General features: G+C 31.8%; 1 protein-coding gene across 33 annotated transcripts in view; it reads left to right on the top strand.

Moving 5' to 3' along the window:
* Window positions 1-267: 267 nt before the first annotated feature.
* The window catches only part of LOC143249008 (anoctamin-9-like), a 218,988-nt gene continuing 195,150 nt past the window's right edge, over window positions 268-24,105 (top strand). For 20 of the 33 annotated variants that reach the window (XR_013027338.1, XR_013027337.1, XM_076498194.1 and 17 more), the window contains exons 1-7: window positions 1,080-1,289; window positions 7,520-7,623; window positions 10,472-10,615; window positions 13,488-13,636; window positions 19,631-19,870; window positions 22,145-22,265; window positions 22,669-22,824. The gene's annotated coding sequence lies outside the window, so the exon portion shown is untranslated. Of the gene's footprint in view, window positions 447-1,079; window positions 1,290-7,519; window positions 7,624-10,471; window positions 10,616-13,487; window positions 13,637-19,630; window positions 19,871-22,144; window positions 22,266-22,668; window positions 22,825-24,105 lie in introns of those variants that run through there. The other 13 variants (XM_076498169.1, XM_076498166.1, XM_076498164.1 and 10 more) reach the window with 8 other exon arrangements.

The raw sequence follows: 24,105 nt of genomic DNA, 5'->3' as shown, positions 1-24,105 counted from the left end.
GACGGTTTTCTAGAATTATTGATAGATTTGAGTGTGCGCATGCTCACTATTTCTGTGCGTTACGTCATCAAAACAATATAAGTATATTAGGATTCTAAAGTGTAAGATATTAAAATGATATTTCTCTAAATTAATGTAGAGAACTTGTTTTTTACTGTACATCTCAGTATAAACGAGTTGAGGTTTTATCAGAAACTAGGTTTTCCAGAATTATTGATATCTACGCATGCTCACGTGTGAGTTAGTGAGTTACGTCATCAAAAGACCGGAAAAATGAAAAAGTAATTTGAAAGAGGGTCGAAATCCGATGAAACAAACGTTTATAACAAAAGTTTATTACCATTTGTAACTTTAGGATATTACAAAGTAGTGTCAGCCTGTTTAAAGTTATATCACAAAAATTATTTGACGTTAACGTGATCCAATAGTCTCAAAGTGATACGTACGTAAGTAAAGAAAAATTTTATATTCTAACCGGTTGTTTCGTTGAAACCGAAACTGAAATCTAGCAGAAAACTCTAGAAACTGAAAAGTACGGTTGAAACCGAAACACTAACATAAAAAAATGACCTTTAAAGGGACCTATTTTTTATTGTTGGTTTCTCTTTAGGTTTCAGTTACGGTTTGAAAGAATAACCAGTAATGAAGAAATTGGAAAGTAAAACCCTTTAAAGTTTCTTTTAGGTTTCAGTTTCAGTTTGAACCGTAGTTTTGGTTATTTCAAACCGAAACTGAAACTTAAAAGAAAACCATTAATGAAGAAATTTGAAACAAAACCCTTTAGAAGATCATTTTAGGTTTCAGTTTCATCCGTAGTGTTTTGTTTCTTTCACGGTTTATTTACGGTTTTCCAGAATTATTGATATATTTGAATGTACGCATGCTCACTTCTCTGCAAAATTTATGTGCGTTACGTTATATTAGGATTCTAAAGTGTAAGATATTAAAATGGTATTTCAAAATTAATATAGCGAACTTGTTTTTACTGTACATTTCTGGAATAAATTTGGAGGTTTTATCAGAAACTAGGCTTATGGACGGTTTTCCAGAATTATTGATATTTACGCATGCTCACGTGTGAGTTATGCGAGTTACGTCATCAAAAGACCGCAAGATGTGAAAAGATTTTGAAAAAGGTTTGAAATCCGATGAAACAAACGTTTATAACAAAAAGTTTATTACCATTTGTAACTTTTATTATATCACAAAGTGTTGTCAGCCAGTTTAAAGTTATATCACAAAAACTCTTTGACGTTAACGTGATCCAAATATCTCGATGTGATACGTACGTAAGTAAAGCAAAATTTTATATTCTAACCCTAAACGATCCAGTCTAAGCCTTTTTTCTCTATATCACTGTTCAATGCAGAATCACCGCTATAGTTATTTTTTGAGGCAATTGTGGGCTATTTAAATCGTTTGTAAAAATGTATCTCAAGACAGTTGGTATGGTTATTAAAACTATACAAGTGGAGAACAACGTTTCGATCTTAGATTATGTTTAGGTTAAGAAAGTTGAAAAAGTTTTATTTTTGTGTTGAAAGTTTGAAGAAGATAACGTTTTGAACAATTTTAAAAGTAATACATTTATTGTACTTTGTCATAGGTTTATGCGTGAAATACAATCAATACAGTTGAGACGAACAAAACACCTGAAATTACAATATTATTGCATACCAATCAAAAAATGAGTGTTCTTTACCAGAAAATAATGATCTCTGTGAAGTGCTGTTAAAATTTGGTTATTTTCATGTAAGATTATTATTATTGAAATGAAAACTTCTTATATACTAATTAAACATTAACAATTTGTTGCTTTCTATTTATTTTCTGGGTGTAACAAATCTTGAATTAATTGTAGATTGTTATATATTTTCAAACTGGGATATTTACTAACTGAAACGTGAAAAGTGATTTATTTACTAGTGGGTCACCATCTTTCTTAATGAAGTGGTAAAAGTTACTTTTTTTTTTTTTGTTATGACCATTATGTTACTACCATTTGAATATATTGCTGAACAAATATACATCTTACAACTGTGATATCTTGATTTGAAATGAATTTGTCCCATCGTAATACAGGCTTATCTTAATTTGCTTTGAATGAGGACTGCAAGATAGGGTAAAGTATAAGAAACATGCCCATGTCAAATCATCCAGATTTTGGAGAATTTTTTGGAATGCCTTGAAAAAATTCATATGTGCTAATATAATGAAAAATTGCCAAAGATTAGATCAATATTTCTAATAGTTTCTCATTACAATGTTGTAATGAAAATGTAGGCTGTAGCCTTGTAAAATGTAATTAATTTTTTGTTATTTTTGGCGAATTCATTTTCAGGCAACTTTGGCTGCAAGAGAAAGAAGGTGGTAGAAGGCTGAAATTTGCTGCACTGACTGAATTAATCTCTGATAATTCAAAAATGGTCTGAAACAAAACTTATCTCTCTTAGGATTTTCACCTGTAAAATCACCTGAAAACCCAAAATTGTAAAAAACATTGGTTTATTTAATAAGCCATAGCTCTAAGACTTAATGTGATACAAAGCTAAATTTTCTTTTCAAATTTCCTATAACATATCCATGTACAACATAACGTTGTACATAAAGGTTCATTAGGTCTCCGGTAGTTTATGATTTAGCTAAAAATAGCCCTACTTCAGGTCACAGTTTGACCATGTCACCAGTTATTCAGCCTTTTCAGATATTTACCATATATTCTTACATCTCTGAATATGATCTAGAAAAAAAGTCAGGATGGTGTTCAATCTACTTTTTGAGTTATAATTTTTTAAAGTATCCTCCCACCATATGTTGTTTACTTGAAAAAAACACTGTGTGCAAATATATCCATACAATTTTGCAATAATTTATGAATCCCATTGAAATATTCTAATCAGCGTTTACCATATATTCTTACATCTCTGATGTAATTTTTCATGATATGGGTAGATGAGCACTTGAATTTTTTTTTAAGGCATTTTGTGGGGGTCATTTTCCTTCTTGAAGCTTCTTCCTCAAACTTAAAAGTTTAGAGTTTGACAAGTTAGAAGGAAACCAACTCTTCCCCTTTTCCAATACATGTGTGGACCTTTGATAAACATGTAGAGCAACTGAGTAGGAAATGGATTGGTAGACAATCCAAATCACATATTCCGTGATGACGAGACAAACCCACTTGTAGAGAAAATTATATATTGAAAAACGGCTGGTATGGGTAGAGAAAACAAACAATGTTTTGACTTTCTTCAGTCATCTTCTTGTTCACAAAGAAAGAAAGGGTTGCTGACCAGTAGCTGACTACATGTTTGAAGGTGGTTGTGTAGAGGGCATGTTTAGATGTTTGATTATATTTAGATATAAACCAATACAAAGGACCACCTTGATTTTGTGCTTGAGTTGTTGTATAGGAAGGTTTCTTTAATTTTGCATTTGTTTGTTTGTTTGGGTGTTTTCTATGGTTATGTTGTGTTTATTTGATTTGCAGTATTTAAAAACGTGAAGGTGACTTTTTGTGTTTGTTGAATCTGGTTTCCATTTCTCTACTTGTTTTTCCAACATAGAAGTTGGCAGTTATCACATTGTATTTTATAATGTTGGTGTTGTATTTGTCAGTGTAGTTTTTATATAGTATAGACCTTAGTTATGTGCCTGGTTTTTAAATAAATTTGGTATTAACTGGAATGTCATATTTTGTTGCTAGTTTTTTTGCCAAATGTTGGTTATTTTTCTGCTGATGTTGGGAATATGTGATATGCGACCTGATATGGTTTCTTGATTTTTTAAATTGTGGGGTAAATTTGCTTTTGCTAGTTGATTTTGCTTTTTGTCCATGTGTGTGTGTGTGTAAACATTATACGCATTATGTGAGTAATAAAAATGAGTGTGATAAAAAGGTTGAAAAATTTAAATTTATATATGTCAAACATATTTTTGTGGAATTGAATATTATCTGTGAAACATCTTCTAATTGTACATAATTTTATGTGTTAATAAAGTGAATGAATGTGTTATTAAGTGTAAAGATACCAGTTTTGTTAACAGTTAAACCGTTTCATTAAATAATTGGTTTGAGAAACATGCCAATTGTATAATGTAAATATAAATGAAGGCTATTAAAATGAGACCTTAGAGTTAATTGGCTAATGCAGTTATGGCTTAAATCATGGTAAAATTAAATTATATATGGATTTTCTCATTACCAGGTTCTAATATAACATTGTTAGGAAAGCTGAAGGAATTGGTTGGAAAAAGAAAGAGAAAAGACAGTCATAAAAAATAGTAATTAAAGCTGATACTTTTATTGAAAGTACATAGCCAATAAGGAAAATGGACATTGGTTATATTTTACGATGATTGTAATTACATTATATTTCCTTTTCTTTGTCTTTTAGAACATTGATCATGATGCAATCTCACAAAGATAAAGATTTTTATGAAAATCAGCAACATTTTTGTTGCAATGATGCTATCAACAGTGAAGTATTTTGTGTTTGGTTTATAACATCCAACCATTTATTCAAAATGTCTTGGGGTAATACAACATTTGTTAGTTTAAAAGTTTCAACTTGAAAGAATTTTCCGATATTATATCAAGATCTAAACACCAAATTAGTAATTTAGAGAAATTCTTTAGTGTTAATATTTCTATTTGACACAAATAAAGTTTCAATTCTGTATAATATACTGTTGTTTGCTGCATAGATTTGTCATCTAAAAACTAAATTGTATGTGTATATAAAGTTTTAATCAAGTATTTGTGGATGTAATTATACATGTGTATGAAATTTAAACAAAATTTATTTCTTGGTCTTACTTGTAGTAAATCAATATACCTACCAAAATTATTATCACTACACAATATTATTAACACCTGTGGTGTTAATGTGATAACTTTCTGAAATACATATGTAAATTAAACGCTTTTATGAAGAGTCAATGTCAATAAATTTAGTTTTTAGTTCACTTTTATTTTTTGGCCAATCAGTTTTAACTTCTAAATTTTGAAAAGTAACAAAACAAAGGTTGTAAGATGTAACTTTTCTATATCATGTTAGGATTTCCTAACACGAACAGTAAGATACTAAAATTTACATTTAAGATAGAAACACGAGCTAAACTTAATCACAAATGAGAATCTGAAATTTGGGTAGCTTACTTTTTCATTTACTTATATATCCTTAAATTATATAGTCCAGCATGGATATACTTTGTATTTAAAGCCCTTAATATCTTACATTTACAATAGTAAATAGTAACAGTAAAGCAACAGTTTCATAAGGGTTGCAGATTTAAATTCCTGTCACACCTAAACATGCTTGCCTTTCAAATGTGGGTGCATTATAGTATAAGAGTCAATCCATTAGTAATAGAGTAGCTCAAGAGTTAATAGTGGGCAGTGATGACTAGCTGCCTTCCCTCTAGTCTAAATTAGGGACATCTTGCACAGATAGCCCTCAAATATTTAGTAGAAATAATGTTAAGAAATCTGTTAATTAAAAGTTAGTGTGTACTTTTAGGGCTAATATTTAAATATCTGCATCTTAAAATACCCTTTGGGTTATAATGATTCATACTTGTTATCATTATATTTAGTTTTGACCTTGCACTGACCAGCTGTTGATTTATTTTCTCGTGTATATATAAAATCCCAAGATGGAACGCTCACCTGATCTTTTCTGTCATATTAAGCTTTACAATTTAAATTTAGAGACTTGTATTTTTTAATGTAGTTTGACATAAGACTGTAAGTACTAGAAGTACACAGATGATGTGAACAGTTAATGAATCTGATTTTGTATAGCAAACTGACTAGAAGTATGTAATATTCATAAGTTAATACACAGAAAACAAGAAGCTATAATTACTAGAATGTACCGATTGATCAGTTGGCTACCTTTGCTTATTAACACTTGGTAATATCTGGTAAGTTTCAACTGGATTAAGTTTGAGTTCTAAAAGTTAATAGTGCTGAATAATATTCATAAATATAAAATTTATAGTGATAAATAATATTAACACCCTATGTGTATGGGGTCAGTCCAATAGGGAAGCACATGCTCATGTGGAGCTGTAAGTACTATTTTTACTATAATTCTAAATTTATGACACATTCATTTATGAAATTTGTCAAGCTTTCAGTAGCCATAACTGTATTGTACACAAGTAATCAATATTTCTATTAAAATATTTCCCATAAAATCTATCTGTGAATTTCCAAAGCCTTAAATGAATCAGTTTCCATGCTTAAAAGTAAAAAAAATACTTCTTTTCAAAGCTATTTTTCTGGCAAAACTATATTTTGTCTACTATTTTTCAACCCTAATACTAACAGTAATGAAATTACCAATGTGCAGTGAAATGAGAAACTGATAAATATGAAATAGAATGAACAAATGTTTTTCCTCTCTGAATGCTAGGTTTTCTATTTTCTTCATAGTTTCAGCTTGGCATTTTCCCATACTCTTTTTTTTTTTTTTTGAGTTTAAAGACATTAGGAGAACAGTATAATTATGGTGTTATAAAACATGCAAGTTCGAGAAGTCTTAATAGAAATGAATAAAATCCCTGTAACCCTGGTTATTCCTGATACAATCACACAGAAATGGAAACCAATGCACATTTAAATCAAATAATTTCAGCTATGGTCCACTCTGTATTTTATGTAGAACGTAAGCAACTTTCCCTAATGTTTAGGTCAGTCCTATATAGTTAGCATTGTAACAGGCAAAACATGACGTTATGTGTTGTGATGCAATACATATTGATAATAAACAGTTTGGAAAGAAGTCAATTAATTCTGCTCTAAGACTGTAACCCAGTATTGGAGGTGTGTGTGCTTCTTTATTTGGACAATATACTGTACATGTTATTGAAGATGTTGTAAAAACATGTAGGTTCAAAATGTCTTGATAGAAATTAAATATAAGCCCCGTAATTTGAGCACTTTTTGAAGGTGGACCTATCTTCAGTTACATATTGGAAATGGTGGTGTAATCAAATGAGTGATATACAAATAAAGGTAGTTTAGTAGGAAGGTCATCTGGTTTTTCAAGAAATGTCTATTTCTCTATGTTCTGGTGTAAATGTCTCATTTCCAGTATAATATAACCAATGGTGAGAATGTATGCGAAAATGTGTTAGGAATAATTTACTTTAGAAATGGCTGAATATGTGTGTATTTAAAACTCTGCTTAAGCATTTAAGTAAAGGTAACACCTGGAGACAGTTTAAAAAAAAGATTTCATGCCTTATATATTTATAAGGTATTGAGAAAGTACAATTTGTCATGTTAAAAGCATTGTTCTCAGTTATTTCTACAGCCAGTGTGTATTATATCAGTTTCATGACCTGAAGAATTTGTGTGATAGGGTTTCTCCTGTAGTTTGTTATTAATATTATTTTCCAGTAAAGTGCACTTTAACATATTTTTATTAGTTGTCATTATGCTTGGAGATATTTCATTTCCTGTATCAGTAAAATAATAGTTATGTTGACAATTTACTTTGACGTATTTTAGGGGGAATGTGATTCTTCAGATGAAAAAGCTCCTCGGAAATGGTTAATGAACAACTGGGCTTTGGTTTGGGCAATATATAAAGAACAACCTTTTGATGACATCAAGTGAGTGTTAATAATTAATTATCTGAACAGAATTTATTTATTTAATATAAAAAGCACTTGGTAAAAGTTTTGAGCATTACATAAAGATTGAAATTACCAAAAAAACATCTTATATTTGTACATGTTTTATTCATACTGGTTGTGTTTTGAAAGAGATCATTCCAAATACAATAATTACACGTAGGTGGGAGAGAATTCTCTTGTGTTGCTAATGTATTATTTTCATTGAGCTATAAAATTCTATAAAGATGTGGTAATAATCAAAATAAATGTAGATCTAAAGTTAATCAGATATTTCTATTATGTAATATAGTTTTAATTTCTGAATTTCGAAACTAAACTATTTTAATTTGTAACGTCTTAGTGTTCACAGTTTTGTATGACGTGATGGCACTTGTTTGTTCCAAGTTGCTAATCTTGGATCGTCTTTTCACTTGACTGAGATTGAATACAACTTTCAGACATGCAGATTTTCCTAATACATAACATAATGTTACAGTTACCAAGCTATCCCATAAAGCTCTGTTTTCTTACATGCAGTCTTTCAAAAATGTCAATAATTCTCTCTCTCTCTGTCTTTGGTATTTGCTATTACATTATTGATAACCAATATTTAATCTTATGTTTTATGCCATCTCGTTCACAGGATGGCTTTTAAGTTGATCGGAACGTAGATTCAAATCTGCTATCACTAAGTTTAGTTTAACCAGCTAAAACGGTGAAAAAACATAAGAACAGTCTAAAGGACGAATTCTTCTAAAACGGAGAAAGCAGCATAAATGCAGTGTAAAAAACATATTAAGATAAAAGAGATTTAGGACACGAATACTTTTAAAACGGTAAAAACTGCATAAATAACAGTATAAATACGCAAATTGAGACTAGAAACGTTTAAAAACAGTCTAAAAGACGAATTCTTGTAAAACAGTGAAAACAGCATAAAACAGTTTAAAAACAAGCAAATTGATACTAGAAACGATTAAAACCCGTCTAAAAGAAAAATTCTTCTAAAAAGCTGGAAACAGCATTAAACAGTGTAAAAAACCAGCGAAATAAAACTTGAAACCTTTAAACCAAATTAAACGACGAATTCTAGTAAAATGGTGAAAAAAAACATACAAATTGACACTAGAAACGCTTAAAACCCAAAAAGAAGAATTCTTCTAAAAAGCTGGAAACAGCATCAAAATAGTGTAGAAATTTGAGAGCAGAAACGCTTAAAACCTGTCTAAAATTCGAATTTTTGTAAAACTTTGAAAACAGCATAAATACACTGTGTAAAATTGAGAGGAGAAACGCTTACCCATTTAAAAATGTAAAAAATTTGGCATTTTGCCACATATTTTTCTTCTTTGTAACAATGTACACTTTTTAAACTTTTAAATTTATTTTGTTTAATCTTTTTCGTACCATTCCCCAGTGTCACAATGATATATCTGTGAAATTACATGCAGCTTGCTTTAAATTACAAATTATGTTACCCATGAGCTATTACAACCTGTTATTGTGCCTTTAGAACCATTTTTTTTATTATAATTTTACTTACTCTAATCTTAACTAACCTAACAAATACACCTATATTTACATGTCAATTACTTTTACACTTATGCCTAAATAACAAACATTAAAAAAAGAAATAAAGTACTCAACTAATCTCCTGTTTTTTTTCTTGAACTTTTCTATTTGTTAGCTCTGTAACCAAACAAATTTCATACTTTTTTGAGAGGTGGTGGATAAAATAGGGTTGATGAGTTGGTTTGTAGATGTTTTTGAATTTCACACAAAGCTACTCGTGGGCTACTGTTTTACCAACGAATAGTGGGATTGACCATGGCCGATAGGGCGAGCACGTTTGGAATGACAGGGTTGCGAACCCACAACCCTCAGATTACGAAGTGCGACGCCTTAACACGCTCGCCATGCTATAATGATAGTGTATATCAACTTCATTGATTTACTTCTACAGCTATTTATTGCTGTTTAGCCATAACTAACATTTAAAAAAAAAAAGGGGGTTATCTATGCTTATAGTTTTACAAAAAGCTTCTCCTAACATCCCACAAAAATCAAAGCACTAAGTGATGGAGATGACACAGAAAGAAGCTGAGCTATAAATACATCAGTACCTTAAAACGATTCTCTGCCTTACTGTCAGTATATTTGGGATTTTTCAAGAAACTGAGCAAATTCTGTCACAAGAAAATTTCCACAGCATGAAGATGAGTTTAGAGTAGGAATGGTAAAATGAAATACTGCAGAAATATTTAATAACAATCTATATCCATATACAAACTTCTAACATTATTTAATAATCAATATATTGTTGTATTTGTCTACTATTGTATTTTCAATCTTATCTGGTGCTCCTTTGCATTAAGGTGCAAAAATATTACATAGTTATACATTTCTTTAACTTCGGAGAAAATTTTTTCTTTATTTTTCTTGCATTTCAGCAAGAAATAAACAAAAAATAATCCCTTCACCAAAGCAGCAGTATTTATTTCTCGTGCAAAAATTTTGTTTTTAAAATTTGGTTGTAACACTGAAGTTTTTCCAAATCACTAAAATCAAATTAAATTTGGGTGGAAATTAGGTAGGCTAGAAAAGGATGTTACAATTTCCAGTATACAGGGTACAGCCCAAAATCTTGATTTAATAACATCAAAAATAAAATTCACTGCCAAAAGAACTTGTCTATTAATAGTAAGCAGCTATGAAGATACAGAATTTAGAAGGTTGGCTGAACTGTCCCTCGTCCATAAAATAGTAGAATTATTCATATTAACTTAAACACCTTATAGTGACTAACAAGCTTAAACATACCTTATTTGACAATATCTGTCCACAGAATGCAAGATATCCATGGAGAAGACACCTTTATAAAACTAAGAACCAGATATCATGTGTTGTGTGGAATTTTGTAAGGAGGAGGAAGAAGATACAGAATTTACTCTCCATAAACCTGGATATTATAGCAGATTCAGCCACACTGGTGAGCAATTCAGATGTCACAAGAGGTTTAAATTACTATACTAAATTTTAAAAAAGGGTGTACTGGAAAGCTTGATTTATGTACACACCCACGAAATATCTTCCTTACAAAAAAGTTTTGCAATTATCTGTATCTAACTTAGGTAATTATTATACATTACATATTTACTAAACAAATAATAAAAGGATATATATAGAACATGGTAAGACAAAATACCCATTACTACCACAGTCAAATCCTATAATATTAAGGATGTTGTCTTAAAGGTCTATAAAAAACACAAACCTGAAAGTGAGCTTTCGTCTTTCCTCTTGCTAAGTCCATACCCTGAATGTCCTTCACAAAGTGTTTCATTCAATCTATAACAACACAAAAGTGTTTTTGTTAGTTATATATACCACTATTTTATATCTCTATTACACTGCAATCTCCCACACAGTCAACTATAAAGACACTTAAAAACCTGATTACATAGTTTCATAAACAATGAACACTGTCAGTTTACATACAGAAAGAAAATATTATATAAAATTACAAGAAATGACAGTATATGTTTCACCTAATTAAAAAAAATTAAGTCTAAGATTGTTATCGTGAAACATCTAAAAGTAAATAAATAATTTGTGTGCTTTAATGAACACAACAATATCAGCAAGTGTCTCAGATAGAATACTGATTCACATCTTTCTTGATATACAAACATATTCTTCCTATTATTGACAGAAAATGAATTTAGCACTGCCCAGAGAGCTCGGATCCCTATTCAACACAAATTTAAATTTCAGATTTGGAAAGTTGGAAAATAAAAATCACACATTGTGTTCATCTAGGGGGTGTTATCCTTTCATCTTCATATATGGGATTTGCCTGGTCCATAACCATCTATACATTCCAAATGTGTACCACTTTCTATATCTTGTCCTTCGTTTTTTTTTCTTCTTTCTGTCAACAGAAGTGGCAAACTTTTCACCACAGTTTTGTCTACCACTTCCTTCCTGTTCTATGGTGACTCACCGCTCAGTCCTTTTCACGTGGTTGTTTAGCTATGGACTATCAATCTTCACTCTAGCTGGTTATTGGATAGCTTGGTTTTCTACATTTTGCCTTCCCCACTTTATTCCGACCCTTTTCATGCCTCGTTGGGACCTGACAATGATTTTATATTCTCTGACACATGCTCTGTTTGAATTATTGGCTTCTAGACATTTTTCCATCTCCTTACCTATGGTCTCCATTGTTCTGATTTTAATATCATTAGTGTTTTTCACAGTCTTACATTGTACTTATACTTACTTTACCCAGACCTGGCTTCTTTTCTAAGACTTCTGTTACTTGGGATGGTGATTGTACTTTTCATCCTATTTCCCTCCCTCCTGTTTCTTTCCTATATACTCATTTAGACTCATCTTCTGCATCTTGTCTTGGTGTTATTTGGCACGTACGTATTTTAAGGGCTCCTGCTATTTTTTTATTCTACCTTTGGACCCCTCATTGTCTAGATCTGTTGCCTGCTACTATTACAGTGTGGATAAGCCAACGCCTTCAGTTTGAATATTATCTGTATGTTAGTACATGTGGATGATTCTCACATGTCTTTCATAAAACCTGCTTTATTTCCTGCTGAGTTTTAACTCTAATCTATTTTTTTCAATCTTCACACTGCCTTTGGGTAGGGTAAGTATATTTTCTTTTTAAGCACCCATTTCTCTTTCATTGGATCCTGCCAGACAGCTGGCGTTGCCTCCTACGGTATATGAATTTTCCAAAATTTGCATATGGTTTAGTGTAATAATAATACTAAAAAAAAAGTGGTCAATCCTTTTGCCCTGGCATTACCTGTCCTCACTGTCATGTTAGGGTCTTCTGCAAGGTTGCTTGGGGTATCCTTGGTATTATATTTATCTAAGTTGCCTAGTGCAGCATCTACCATTCCATGGACTTTCATGGAAAAGACCAGTGTCAGGAGGGTGTCTACCAAGTTCTTGCTCTTGCAGACTTTAAAAGTAGTCTCATGTTACTGTCTCCAGTAAAAGACCTTTTTGGCAGGTATCTGATAAGGATCTTGATATATACTGAGGTCTTCCAAGTGTAAATTCTTCTCCCTTTGTTCAGATTCCTGGCTACTAGTTCACTTCATGTTAAATGTGATTTTAAAAATGGTGTTAATCAGAAAATTTGATAATATCAAGGCTTCTTATTGTCTAAAGTTGTTCATATTTGAAAAGTGGGAATTCTATTAACTTATTGATTCTAATGATTTAGCTCTTGCAGATACTTAGGTTAGAATCAGTATCCTTACCTGATTAGGCTGGATGCTGCCCAGACTTTAGAATGTTAAAACTATTAATATAAGATTTTATAATTTGTAACCTGTTGCCATAGAAACATGAGTGTGCTAAAAGAGCGACGGTTACATGTCACTTTGGTTAGTAGTGAGTGATATTGAAGTAGCTTCATTTCCTCTAGTATATTAATTAAGAATTGGGATGGCTATACATAACTTTGAAGTTTTACACAGAATTATAGAACAATACAATCTTTATTACGGGGTTCACTGTGGCTCATCTTTTACATTTAAATTTTCTGGGGGAAAATTTTTGTAAGTTGCTTTGAACATGGTTTTAGTTTCTGCTTCCTGTTACTTTGTTAGAATTTAAATTTCTGCGTTAACATGACTCCTTAGTTTGAGAATGTATCAAATTTAACTAATCCTTTCAACTTGAACACTAATATAGATTATTATAAATTTTTTAAATCAACATGAAAAATATGTAACATTATATTCTTCTTAAATTCTGTGTTAAGTTTTAATTTATTTTCATGTATTGTACATGCATATAGTTACATAGTATTCCTTTAACCATCTTAACAGGATGTTGTAAGTGTGTTGAAGATGGGCACGTCACAAGATTGTCCTAATGTAGGTGGGGACGGGAGAAGTAAATCTGGTTGCTTCAAGTATGGTGAAAATGGACACGTCTCATGAGACTGTAAAAATCCTGACAGAAGTTGGACATGATGGTAAGTTTTATGTAAACTGTTTTGATGTTACAAGATACTACTATATTTTAGGATGTCTGTAAAGAAGTTGAAGGTTTACTTGTAAGAGTAATGCATGTTGAAAAAAACGATTAAAGAAAACCTGATACGGAACTTACTCTATCATCAGTATTTAACTTTCTAACAGGTTATGCAACAATTAGCTATAGAAAAACATGAAATGAAGTATACTTTTTCCACTAAGATGGCCCTGATTGTGGATCCCTGCATGTGGTGATGGGACCTCCCAGGGATGGTTTTGTTCTTTCAGTTTACCTCCTCTGTGAAGGGAAGAAGAGGATCCTTGTAGTTGAGGGGTCAAACCGTTACACACCACTTTGGCCTTGAATTCCTTGGGTCGGTCGGCTAGTCCACTTGGGCTCGGGTCAATCAAGTACCAGTGTTGGAAGTTCTCAATTATAAATACTTAAAGTTGTGAGAATATTGTGTTCATTGTTTTTAACGAAACTTCTACCTGTGTTTCCAGTAAATCTTATCTGTGTATTTAAGGCAGTACTCAAACTGCACTATTTATATTGACTTGCTTATTTCTCTTCAGGCCCTGGAATTGCTTCACGTTGGTTCACCACCCTGTTCTTGCTGATATTCAAAACCGACTGGGCCATTTCTCTTTAACATCTATTTCTATCCAGTTTTCTGGATATCGGGCCACGTTGGTATTCATGGGAAAGAGCTTGCCGACACTGCAGCTAAATCTATCTGCTCTGGCACTGTCATCGCTGTGTCTATTCCATACATGGACTATGGTCCTGTATTCAAGACTCGGCTCTGTGCCAACTGGCAGTCGACTTGAAGTGAACAATGAGAAAACAAGCTTTTCCAAATAAAACCCTATAGTGGAGTTTGTCTGCCTTGCTTCCGTAAGGTACGGAAGGGGGAAGTTTTTCTGACTGGACTACGATTGGTCGCAGTCTTTTAACACATCGCTTCCTTTTATCTGGAACTGATGCACCGATGTGTGGTTTGTATAACACTCAGATTACTATAAGCTACATTGTACTTTCTTGCCATCCTTATGATTCTCAACGGCACTATTTTAAATATGTTCTGTCCCAAGGTTTTTCCATAACATTAGACAGTGTTATTGGTGAAGGTGACACTGTCCACCTTGATAATGTTTTTAGTTTTTTAACAGCCATTAATCTTTTTAATGTCATTTAAATGTTTTATATTTCTTCATTTAATCTTTTTTATTGTGGTTCCACTTTAAGAGTCACAATCTCTCTAGTTCAATTTGAAATTAGAAAATGGCCATAACATTAAATTCCAGAACTGGAAAGGCCAACTTCAGGTGACTAATGCTGCTGTTTAAACTACTCGTCAGTCGTCCTGGCGAGTTTTTATTACAATTTTGCTACATGTCTTTTAACACTTCTATTACCTACTTTTTGATAGTGGCTGTAATGACACATAACCCAGAACCAGGACTGGAAAGGCCAACTTCAGGTGACTGACTGTGGTTCTTGTACTTACCTGTTAGTCTTCTTGGCGGGTTATGATAATTACCATTATGCTACAGACAGCTCGTTACGACTTTTGTTACTGTAGTTTTTCTCTTAACGTTGTAGACTAGATGTAAACATTGGTTTTATGCTATTTATGTTTTTACTTGCTGTTTTGTTTTACTTTCATGTCCTTTTATGAATTTTACTACATTTACTTTAATTTTACCTTTTTTCCGGATGTTGGGCGCAGATAGCCTAGCTCCTTTGTGCCATAAAACACGAAATCAACCAACCAACCACTGAGATATAAAACATTTCCAGATCTTAACACATTGTAGCCAGACTAGTAACAAAACAGACTCTATTTCCACTAACAAATCTTTAGCATAAGTATTTCATAAAAAAAATCTGATTCTTTTTATACAAAATACCTGTAATCTTTACTAAATACCTACCTAATTTAGTGAAGATATGAACGTTGTGTCAAAAGTTAGCATAAATACTTGACATGTGCAAATGTGTAGAACTTGTGTATATTATACTGAGCCTGTAGCAAAAGGATTAAGTTGTAATTTCGTTTTTTCATTACTAATGAAATTTGAGTCAAATTTTCTTATTGTTAACTTGTTGTCTTTTCCTCCAAGATAGGTTTTTCTGTTGTGTCCTTTATCCTTTTCTTTAGTGGACTTGTAAGTTTGATAATTGTTTTTTAACATACAAGTTCCATAATGGTTTTGTATGTCAAATGTTGTTTATTAATTTATATTGCTGTACTTCATGACAATTCTAGTGGGCTCTAAGTTCTGTCTGAAGGTTTCTACCTATATATCTATTTCCTTCCTTCCTCCTCTTTGGGATCATTTTTCTTCAAAGATTGGTCTGTTCAAGATTTACTACACAAAGGGGCTGCCAAATGGGTGTTACTCATTCCCCTTGAGTGTAATTCCCATCTAATTGTTGTCCCTCAAAAGACAGATGTTTGGAAACCTGTTATAGAATTGTCCAAGTTGAACTTTTTAACTGAAGTCACTGTGCTTTACCATGGAGTATTACCTCTCACAGGTTTTTTTTTCCCTGGAACTCCGATTGATCAAATCATGATGGTTGCTTATCTTCATATACCAAGTGTTCTTGTGTCATGCTGTTTTCTATGGTTCTTCCATTTCCAGGTGCTACTGTTCGGTTCTTCTTTATTTCCTTGTTTTATGAAGTGGAATAATGTTTCTTTGGTGAATTGGGTGAGGGGGAGCTTTCCTCAATTCCCAAGAGATTTCTGGTTGGTTGATTATTGAGGAGACTTCTTTCCATTTGATATATCCTGGAACGTTTTGCAGTTTATTGGACTCTGTATTATTTCCTCTGCAAGGTGGTTGTGGTTCAAACTGATTATTCCACTGTTATCAGCTATATCACTAAGCAAGGATAATTAAATTTAGATCTTTATTTTCAGACTATGAATCTTCTTCACTGGGCCTACTAGAACTACCTAGTAGTCTTCACTTATGTATCTGCACTCAAATCAGACTCTTCTTCAGAGTCTTTTTCCCCTTATTCAGATGACAACTTTTTTCTTTCTCACTACTCTGTATTGGCCTGGAGCAACATCCCCTGGCCTTTCCTTTGTCTCAGTCTCTCCTCTGACAATTGCAATCAGATATAGTTCATACCATTCTCACTGAATTCCACTTGCTCATGTGGCTTTTGCATCAGCATCGACTTGCTCATCATGTAGCATCTTTCCTCTTCCATTCCATTCTTCCTTTCTCCTTGTCTTTATACCAGAGGCAGTGGTTTTCTTCATATCTTGGTCCATTTGCTGTGGCTTTCATCCTTCCTGTCCTTTTGTATATCTTATTTACCAGTTCTTTGCCTGGTTGTTTGATCAGAGTTTGTTTGTATCAGCTGTTCATAGTTATAGGACTACCCTGTCAAACACCTTGAGATTCTCCTGTTTAAAGAAAACTCTCATCCCATATTATTTCCCTCATTTTTTGTTCTATTCTTGTCTGTCCCCTGTTACTTTGTTTTATCATATTGGATCTCAACTTTGTACTTCATGTGCTGTCCAGTTGTCTATTTGAACCCATTGCTACGTGTACCATCTCTTTCTCTTCCTTACTTGTGGTCATTGATGTTTCTTGCATACTTTATCATTCCTCTTATGTTATCCTCCATCCTTATCGGACCTTTCTTTCCTTGACATCTGTTTGCCCAGGTTTGGCCTTTTTACCTTCTCTCCTGTTTCTTTCTCTTTCATTTCCTACTTGTTATACTCTCCTTTGGTTACAGATAAACTTCTTTGTCCAATTTGTTCCCTAAGATGTTGTGTGGTCCATAATACCTCGATTCGTGTTGTTATTTCTGTCTATTTATTCCAAGGATTCCCTATGTCCCCATATGTACTCACTGGTTAAGTTTATCAACTTGTATGATTGCTTATTCGGATTTGTCCGTAGAAGGTCGCCAATAACACAATGTTTCTTCTCACCAAGATCATCATATAACTATCACTTTTATCTGTTTGCCAGTCTTTGGAGGATATCATTCAGGCTCGAATGTGAATACCTCACTATACGTTTGTTGCACATTATATGCATGACCTAGGATAGATATTGTTTGCCTTCTGTGATGATTCTACACGTCTCATCACCTTTGACTGTGCTAGACCAGAATATTACTTTTCATACATATTTTTAGTTGATAAATAATGTATTTCAGGGTCTCGCATGCTGACAGGTCTTATATGGTCAGATGTGCTCCATGTTATACTTGCACTAGAATTCAATAATTATATTGATATGGGGTGTTTCTGTAAGTCTGTAAAACTACTGGCAGCTTGTATATGTATCTTTCTCTCTCACTCATAATGTATGTATGTATGTTGTTTTTTCTGCCCATCCCCACTGATTTCTGCAATCAGGCTTTATCTGCTTTTCAAATAGGGAATTTTGGACACCCATTGCACTGTCCTCAGTGTGTTGTTCTTCTGGCCTCCTTCTTTGCCACGCTTCTTCTAGTGGAGAATGGGAGTCCTTACCACTTCTGGTTCTAACTTGTCAGAGTGGTAGGTCATAAAGATTTCTTCTCGAGTGGGTGTTGGAAAACTACTTTCTAGCCCATGTGTATCCACTAAGTGAAAAAGAGAGCTGTAGTTTTTCTTATGGTTACAGTACAAAATAATGAATTGTACAATAATATTCAGTATCCATGATGCTGCTCCTGGATGTTTTTTGCTTAGGCAAACTGCACTTGGCCTATCCAAATTTCAAGCCCTAGCTACTTATTGCTGTTTTTCTCTAGCTCATTTACTGGCATTATGATACAACTCACTGTCACTATGTTTGGTATTGCATCTTGTTTCTTATAATTGATGTGGACAGAGGTCTAGTTATGAATCCTACATGTCCAGGGCACTTCACCCTGATGTTTTTTTTTGCTAAGTCTTATATGAGGTGTTTCCACTGAATGTTTTTTCCAGATTGACGACACTTGGCATAAACAAATTTAACAAAGGCACTTTCCTTAACATTGCATACACACAAGCCTTCCTATTTTTCTCAACTCCTTACTGTATCTTGTCATAGTTATTCTGTATTTCCTATAGTGATTCAGTGCTATATATCTTTTATTGTGCCTGTCAATTCAGTTCAGACCCAATTATATCACTATTTATTCCTGTTCCAGAAATAGTGTGGTATTCCATCAGTACACTTTCTTTCATATTCTAGTATACCTGTTCTTTCAGTGCAGTTGATTTCAGTTAGGATTGTTCTTGAATAGTTGAGGGAGCTACCTGTATGCTTGATGAGAAGTAGTCGCATTAATTTCTTAATTTAAAAGGAAATGTAAAGAAAAAAGTTAAATATTGATTTTTGTGTGTCTAGTTGTCTTATTGCTCAGTTAATATTTTATTATGCCCACCATACAACATGTACAAGTAGCCAACTAATTAGAAACGCAAATTTGAAATACATACAAGCTAAATATGAAATAAGAATTTAGCACCTTTAGCAGATTCATAAAAAGTAGGTATCTTGTAAAATCATAGAGTGGTTTCTCCCACATCTTTTAAAAGTTCTTATCTAGTCCCACATACTACTCTTTAACTCCTGTTTATAACCAACAGAAAGAGCATTTTTTCCCTTTACATTTCCACCTGATTTTGTAGTGTTTCTGTCAGAGCTATTTAAACGTTAGCTGAAACTTCAACTTCAGATGAGAATGTCACATTTAGAAGATGCTATATCTCTTTCTCACTGATATTTTTTTGATAGATTTGGTTTGCTAATTTTTATTAAGTAAAATATATATATATATATATATGACGGAATCCGAGCGAAATATCATTTATATGTGTGTGAAACTTAAAATTAATGTTTACAATACTATTTTATTGTCAATTAAAGTAATATGCATGCTAAAATACAAATACAACTTAAAAAACATTTTTAGTTGAAGATTATGCAGATGTTTAATTCATGTTTTGTTTTGTTTTTGCTGATTTACCTAGGTAAATCAAGGTCACCACCTTTAAAAACAAGATTGTGGATGGAATCTGCCAGGAAAACCCACTAGAAGTGGATATTACTCATTTTTTACAGATGATCTGTGGGCATGTAAAAGACTTCAAGGTTACAATGTCTCTGGAAGAGACTTGCAAGTCATTTGAAAAGAGTTCCAACAAAATTGTTTTGGAGCAGGATATATACAAGAAAGATGGAGATGCCAGTATGATACCAGAAGGAGAAAGGTGTGTAATTAAATATGTGTAATAAAATTAGGGTACTATGTAAATTTGTGAGTTATCAACCACAATAAGCCATTTATACGTATTAAAGATGTGCATGTAAAAAGTAAATTCAGTCATGGAACAAGATTGAAATTAAACAACTAAACTGAAGAAAAAGTTACAACATTAAAAACAGCAATTTTTTTAGAAAACATCATTTTCAAACCACATGACTAAAAGTAAGGTTGAGAAGAAGAAATGTTCTCACAGAAAAGCATTTAAAATTCATTCTGAGGGCTACTAAGTATAGGCCTTAGATCTATGCTTTAAACTTTTTTTTTGTATTATAACTTGATCTTTCATACTTTACTTTTTTTAATTTATATGTACAAGTCAAAAGATGGTGTCCACAAAGTTATTGTTAATGCTTCCTTTCTTTGTCAGCATTAACATTAAAAATTAAATTTATGTAATCTTTGAGAATATACCAATGTTGATTGCACTTTATGTTGATAACATATGCATGCAATGTTAATGCAGTGGCTTTCGCTGCAGTTGCAAGTCATGGTGCAATGGGTGACATGTTTAGCACTTGTTTAGGTCATTATAGAGAATTCCCAACCATTTGATAGATATGCATATATCAAAAATACAATTTAACATTTACAACTATTTGTGCTAGGATGGTTACCCCCTAATAAACCAGGAAAAGGAAATAATGTAATGGAATGGAAAATAAGATTATTGAACAGAGAATAATAAGTAATTTCTTGAAGTTTGCATTCAAATCCCATCATGCTCATTTCACATTGGAAGTAGTTTATGTAGTTTGTTATGTATTAGTTCTAATTGTATTGTGTTGTGAATACTCTTCTTGTTTTGTTAAACAGAGTCTGCCAAGTGTGATAATTAATCTCAACAAATTGACTGCACTTATGTAATTGAATTATTAAAACTTACAAATCTTGATTGATGCTTCATGTAGTACATTTTGTACGTGGAAGTTTTGTAAGTTATTTATGTGGTTAGATAGGTTTTTATGTTTGCATGTGCATATATTATGTCTGTGCATCCAAGCTTGATATTGTGTTGAGAGTAGGGACTATTTTAAAGAATTTTTCAGAGCTGTAGAAACAATGGGTTAAAATGTATATAATATTGTAAAGTCTTTTAGAGGGTTCTAAGCATTATCTTATGTATTTTTGTTATTTGAACTTTGGGATACAAAAGTTCATTTTTGGATTTAATGAAAATTTTAGTAAAATTGTACACTTTTGTATTAGATGCGAAAGAAACTTCTCTTAAAATTTTATCTGAAGATGCTGAAGTCTACATTTTATTGTAACATCCATTATTATACATAAAATGTGATGTACAATTGTTATTAAAATTTAGTGCTTTAGCAGGTCTCTGGGATTTGCACATAAAAGTCCAATTGCACAAAATCCAATCTCTTAACTGTAATGAGAACTTTAGAACTACATAAAATTGTTTGAGCTGCATGATATAATAGCTCCTGGTTGAAGAAAGCTGAAATAGAAACAACTCTCAACCAAAATTAAACTGATGAATAAAGAAGCCAAAAGAAAATATCAAACTTGCTAGTGTGTGAAATAATTTGCCCCAGAAAATCTAAAGTATTATTCATTATTCAGGAGACATGAATGAAGTGTGTAATATGATCAAAGAAATTATATTTAGTTGTCTTATTCTTGTAAATTAATAATTTAAACCCCTATGGTCAGTCTTTTATTTTTGTTATTTTGTGAAATAAAATTGCTGTATATGTGCATCAGATTTCACTTTGTTAGTATTTGTAAGATGCAATAAATTAATATGTAGAAAAGTAGGGAAAAGTTAAGTGACTACTCTGTATTATGCAGTTTTGTTTATTTGTGAAAATAAATTAATTCTTGTTACATATCCTCAAATTCCTTGTGTAGTACTAGAATATTGCAGATACATGTGTACTAAAAATAATTGTTTATTAAAATATAGCATGTTGAAGGTTAATTTGCATTATTTGAGAAGCAAAGACAAAATTGTGCTCGTTTTTTGATGATATTTATCATTGAGCATTCTGTATCTGAGTATGATCTCATATTTTTATTTTTCTTTCCTGTTGTTTCCTAGTGGGAGGATAAATTTTCCTTTGGACCTTCTACAATGCCATCATCCTTGTGAACCTTTCCAACAACTTTATTCAAGCATTAAACAGAAATTCACAAAGTTTATCAGACTTTCTTCCATCCCATTCCCTCACTTCCAGACTTTTATTATTTTTTTTCTTTTCAGAACAGCAGGTGCACCAGGTGACATTACAGTTTTATTGAGCTGAGATAATAAGAAAATATATAATTTGAGTGAGATTAGGTTAACCTCATGAGGCTACATTTCTGTAATTTGTAGATTCAAGGTATTTATTACTCTTTGTTTGAAAAATATTTTTTTGCTAGAAACTGTGAGTTTCATTGCCTGTAATTATAATTATCATTTTCTTTTTACAAATTGTTCCATAAAACAAAAGTTTAGAAGTATGAGTAAAAGTTTATGAGACAATGACAAGCTACTTTTTGGTAGTCATGAATCTAAGGTTGTGAATATTCAGTATAGCTTTGCTCCAAAATAAGCAGAGGCATTTCATAAATTAGGGAATTTTTCTTGATTTGACAGTTAATTTAAATTTATTAAAGCTAGCTTTTGTTGTTTCAACTTCAGTGTTTGCTTGTAATTTATTGGTTTTGAATATTATTATGTGCAATGTAAAATGAAATGTATAATTTTTATTTTCCATTAATTTTCTTTGAAATTTATTCAAGGCGGAATATAATGATGTGGCTGGATAAACAATCAGATGATAATGAAAATGCAGAGAAGAGTGAAAGAGACAGATTCTCATATGGAACTTGTGCCTCATCAAAAACTGAATGGCGTGATTTATTTTTGTAGTTCACTATGAATGTTTCAAAGCATAAGTATGAAATATAATTGTATGTAACTTATATACCACTAAGTAGTCTAAAATGACTTTCAATAGCCTAAAACATATACTGTTAGTATCTTTTGAACTTCAATACATTTCAAAGTATGAAAAAAACTCATTTTGCTTGTAAGAGCTAATTCAGTTTTATATTATTCCATGTCACATATTTGAGAAGCTTTCTCAACAACGTCTAGTTGAATTTGATTTATACTTGCTCTGATAAAGGTAATGATTGAACTTATCATGCATGAAAAATTTATTTTAAAACCTTCTTAAGTAAAATGGACATTTCTGAATAGCAAGAAACATGACATTATTTTATGAAAGGTTGTACAAACAAACTTGCTGTTCAGCTTTTGCTGTTGTATATATGGAAATAACTGCATTACATGTACATGTTCTAGAATAAAATTGTTCCTGTATTTAGTGATGAAAGTAGTGAAGTTATTTGGAGTTTTTAAAGTTATGTATTACATGTTTGTTTTATTTTTTCACTACTAAGTTAGCTACTCTTTGTATTAATGTAGAATGCTTTATTTACTTTTGAACTTGTATTTCATTCATGACATATTATGGATTTGCTTTTCTCAAACATAAAATTTAGCCCAATAGTATCCCACTTGCAATCTGTCACTGAATATGCTTGATCTTTGAGACATGAGGTATTTTAATGTGATGGTCATTCCCATTAATCATTGGTAAAATAGTAGCCCAAAAGTTTCTGATCAGTGTTTTAGAGACCTTTAAAACAACATTCTTAATATTATAGGATTTGACTGTGGTCTTTTGTCTTACCATGTTCTATATATATCCTTTTATTATTTGTTTAGTAAGTATGTGTTGTATAATCATTACCTAAGTTGGATACAGATAATTGTAAAACTTTTTACAATAGATAATGACTTATCATTATAACATTTTTTGAAGATATAAATCTTTAATTTCCTTTTAAATAAATAAGCTGTAGCATTTAAGTTAACAATACTTAATTTATATTTAGTCACATAATAGTACTAGAGAACATTTATTATGTTGAGAAGAGGTTAAAAAGGATTGAAATAAATTATTTAATAACCTGTTTTTTCAATGTTAATAATATAACAAACATAATAACAAAAGTATTATGGCCAGAGAACTCTTAAGGTACATGGAAATAGTATGTGCATAGTTTTATTTTAAAATTGATATTTGTTAAGACAGGCACTTAATTGTTTTTCTTCTGTTATTATATTATGGATGTAAAATGCTTATTTCTGTTCCTTATGTTATATTC

This window comes from Tachypleus tridentatus, chromosome 4, assembly GCF_004210375.1.
Source record: "Tachypleus tridentatus isolate NWPU-2018 chromosome 4, ASM421037v1, whole genome shotgun sequence".
Lineage (NCBI taxonomy): Eukaryota > Metazoa > Arthropoda > Merostomata > Xiphosura > Limulidae > Tachypleus > Tachypleus tridentatus.
The sequence above is the reverse complement of the archived record's forward strand: the minus strand, read 5'-3'. Positions and strand labels throughout refer to the sequence as shown.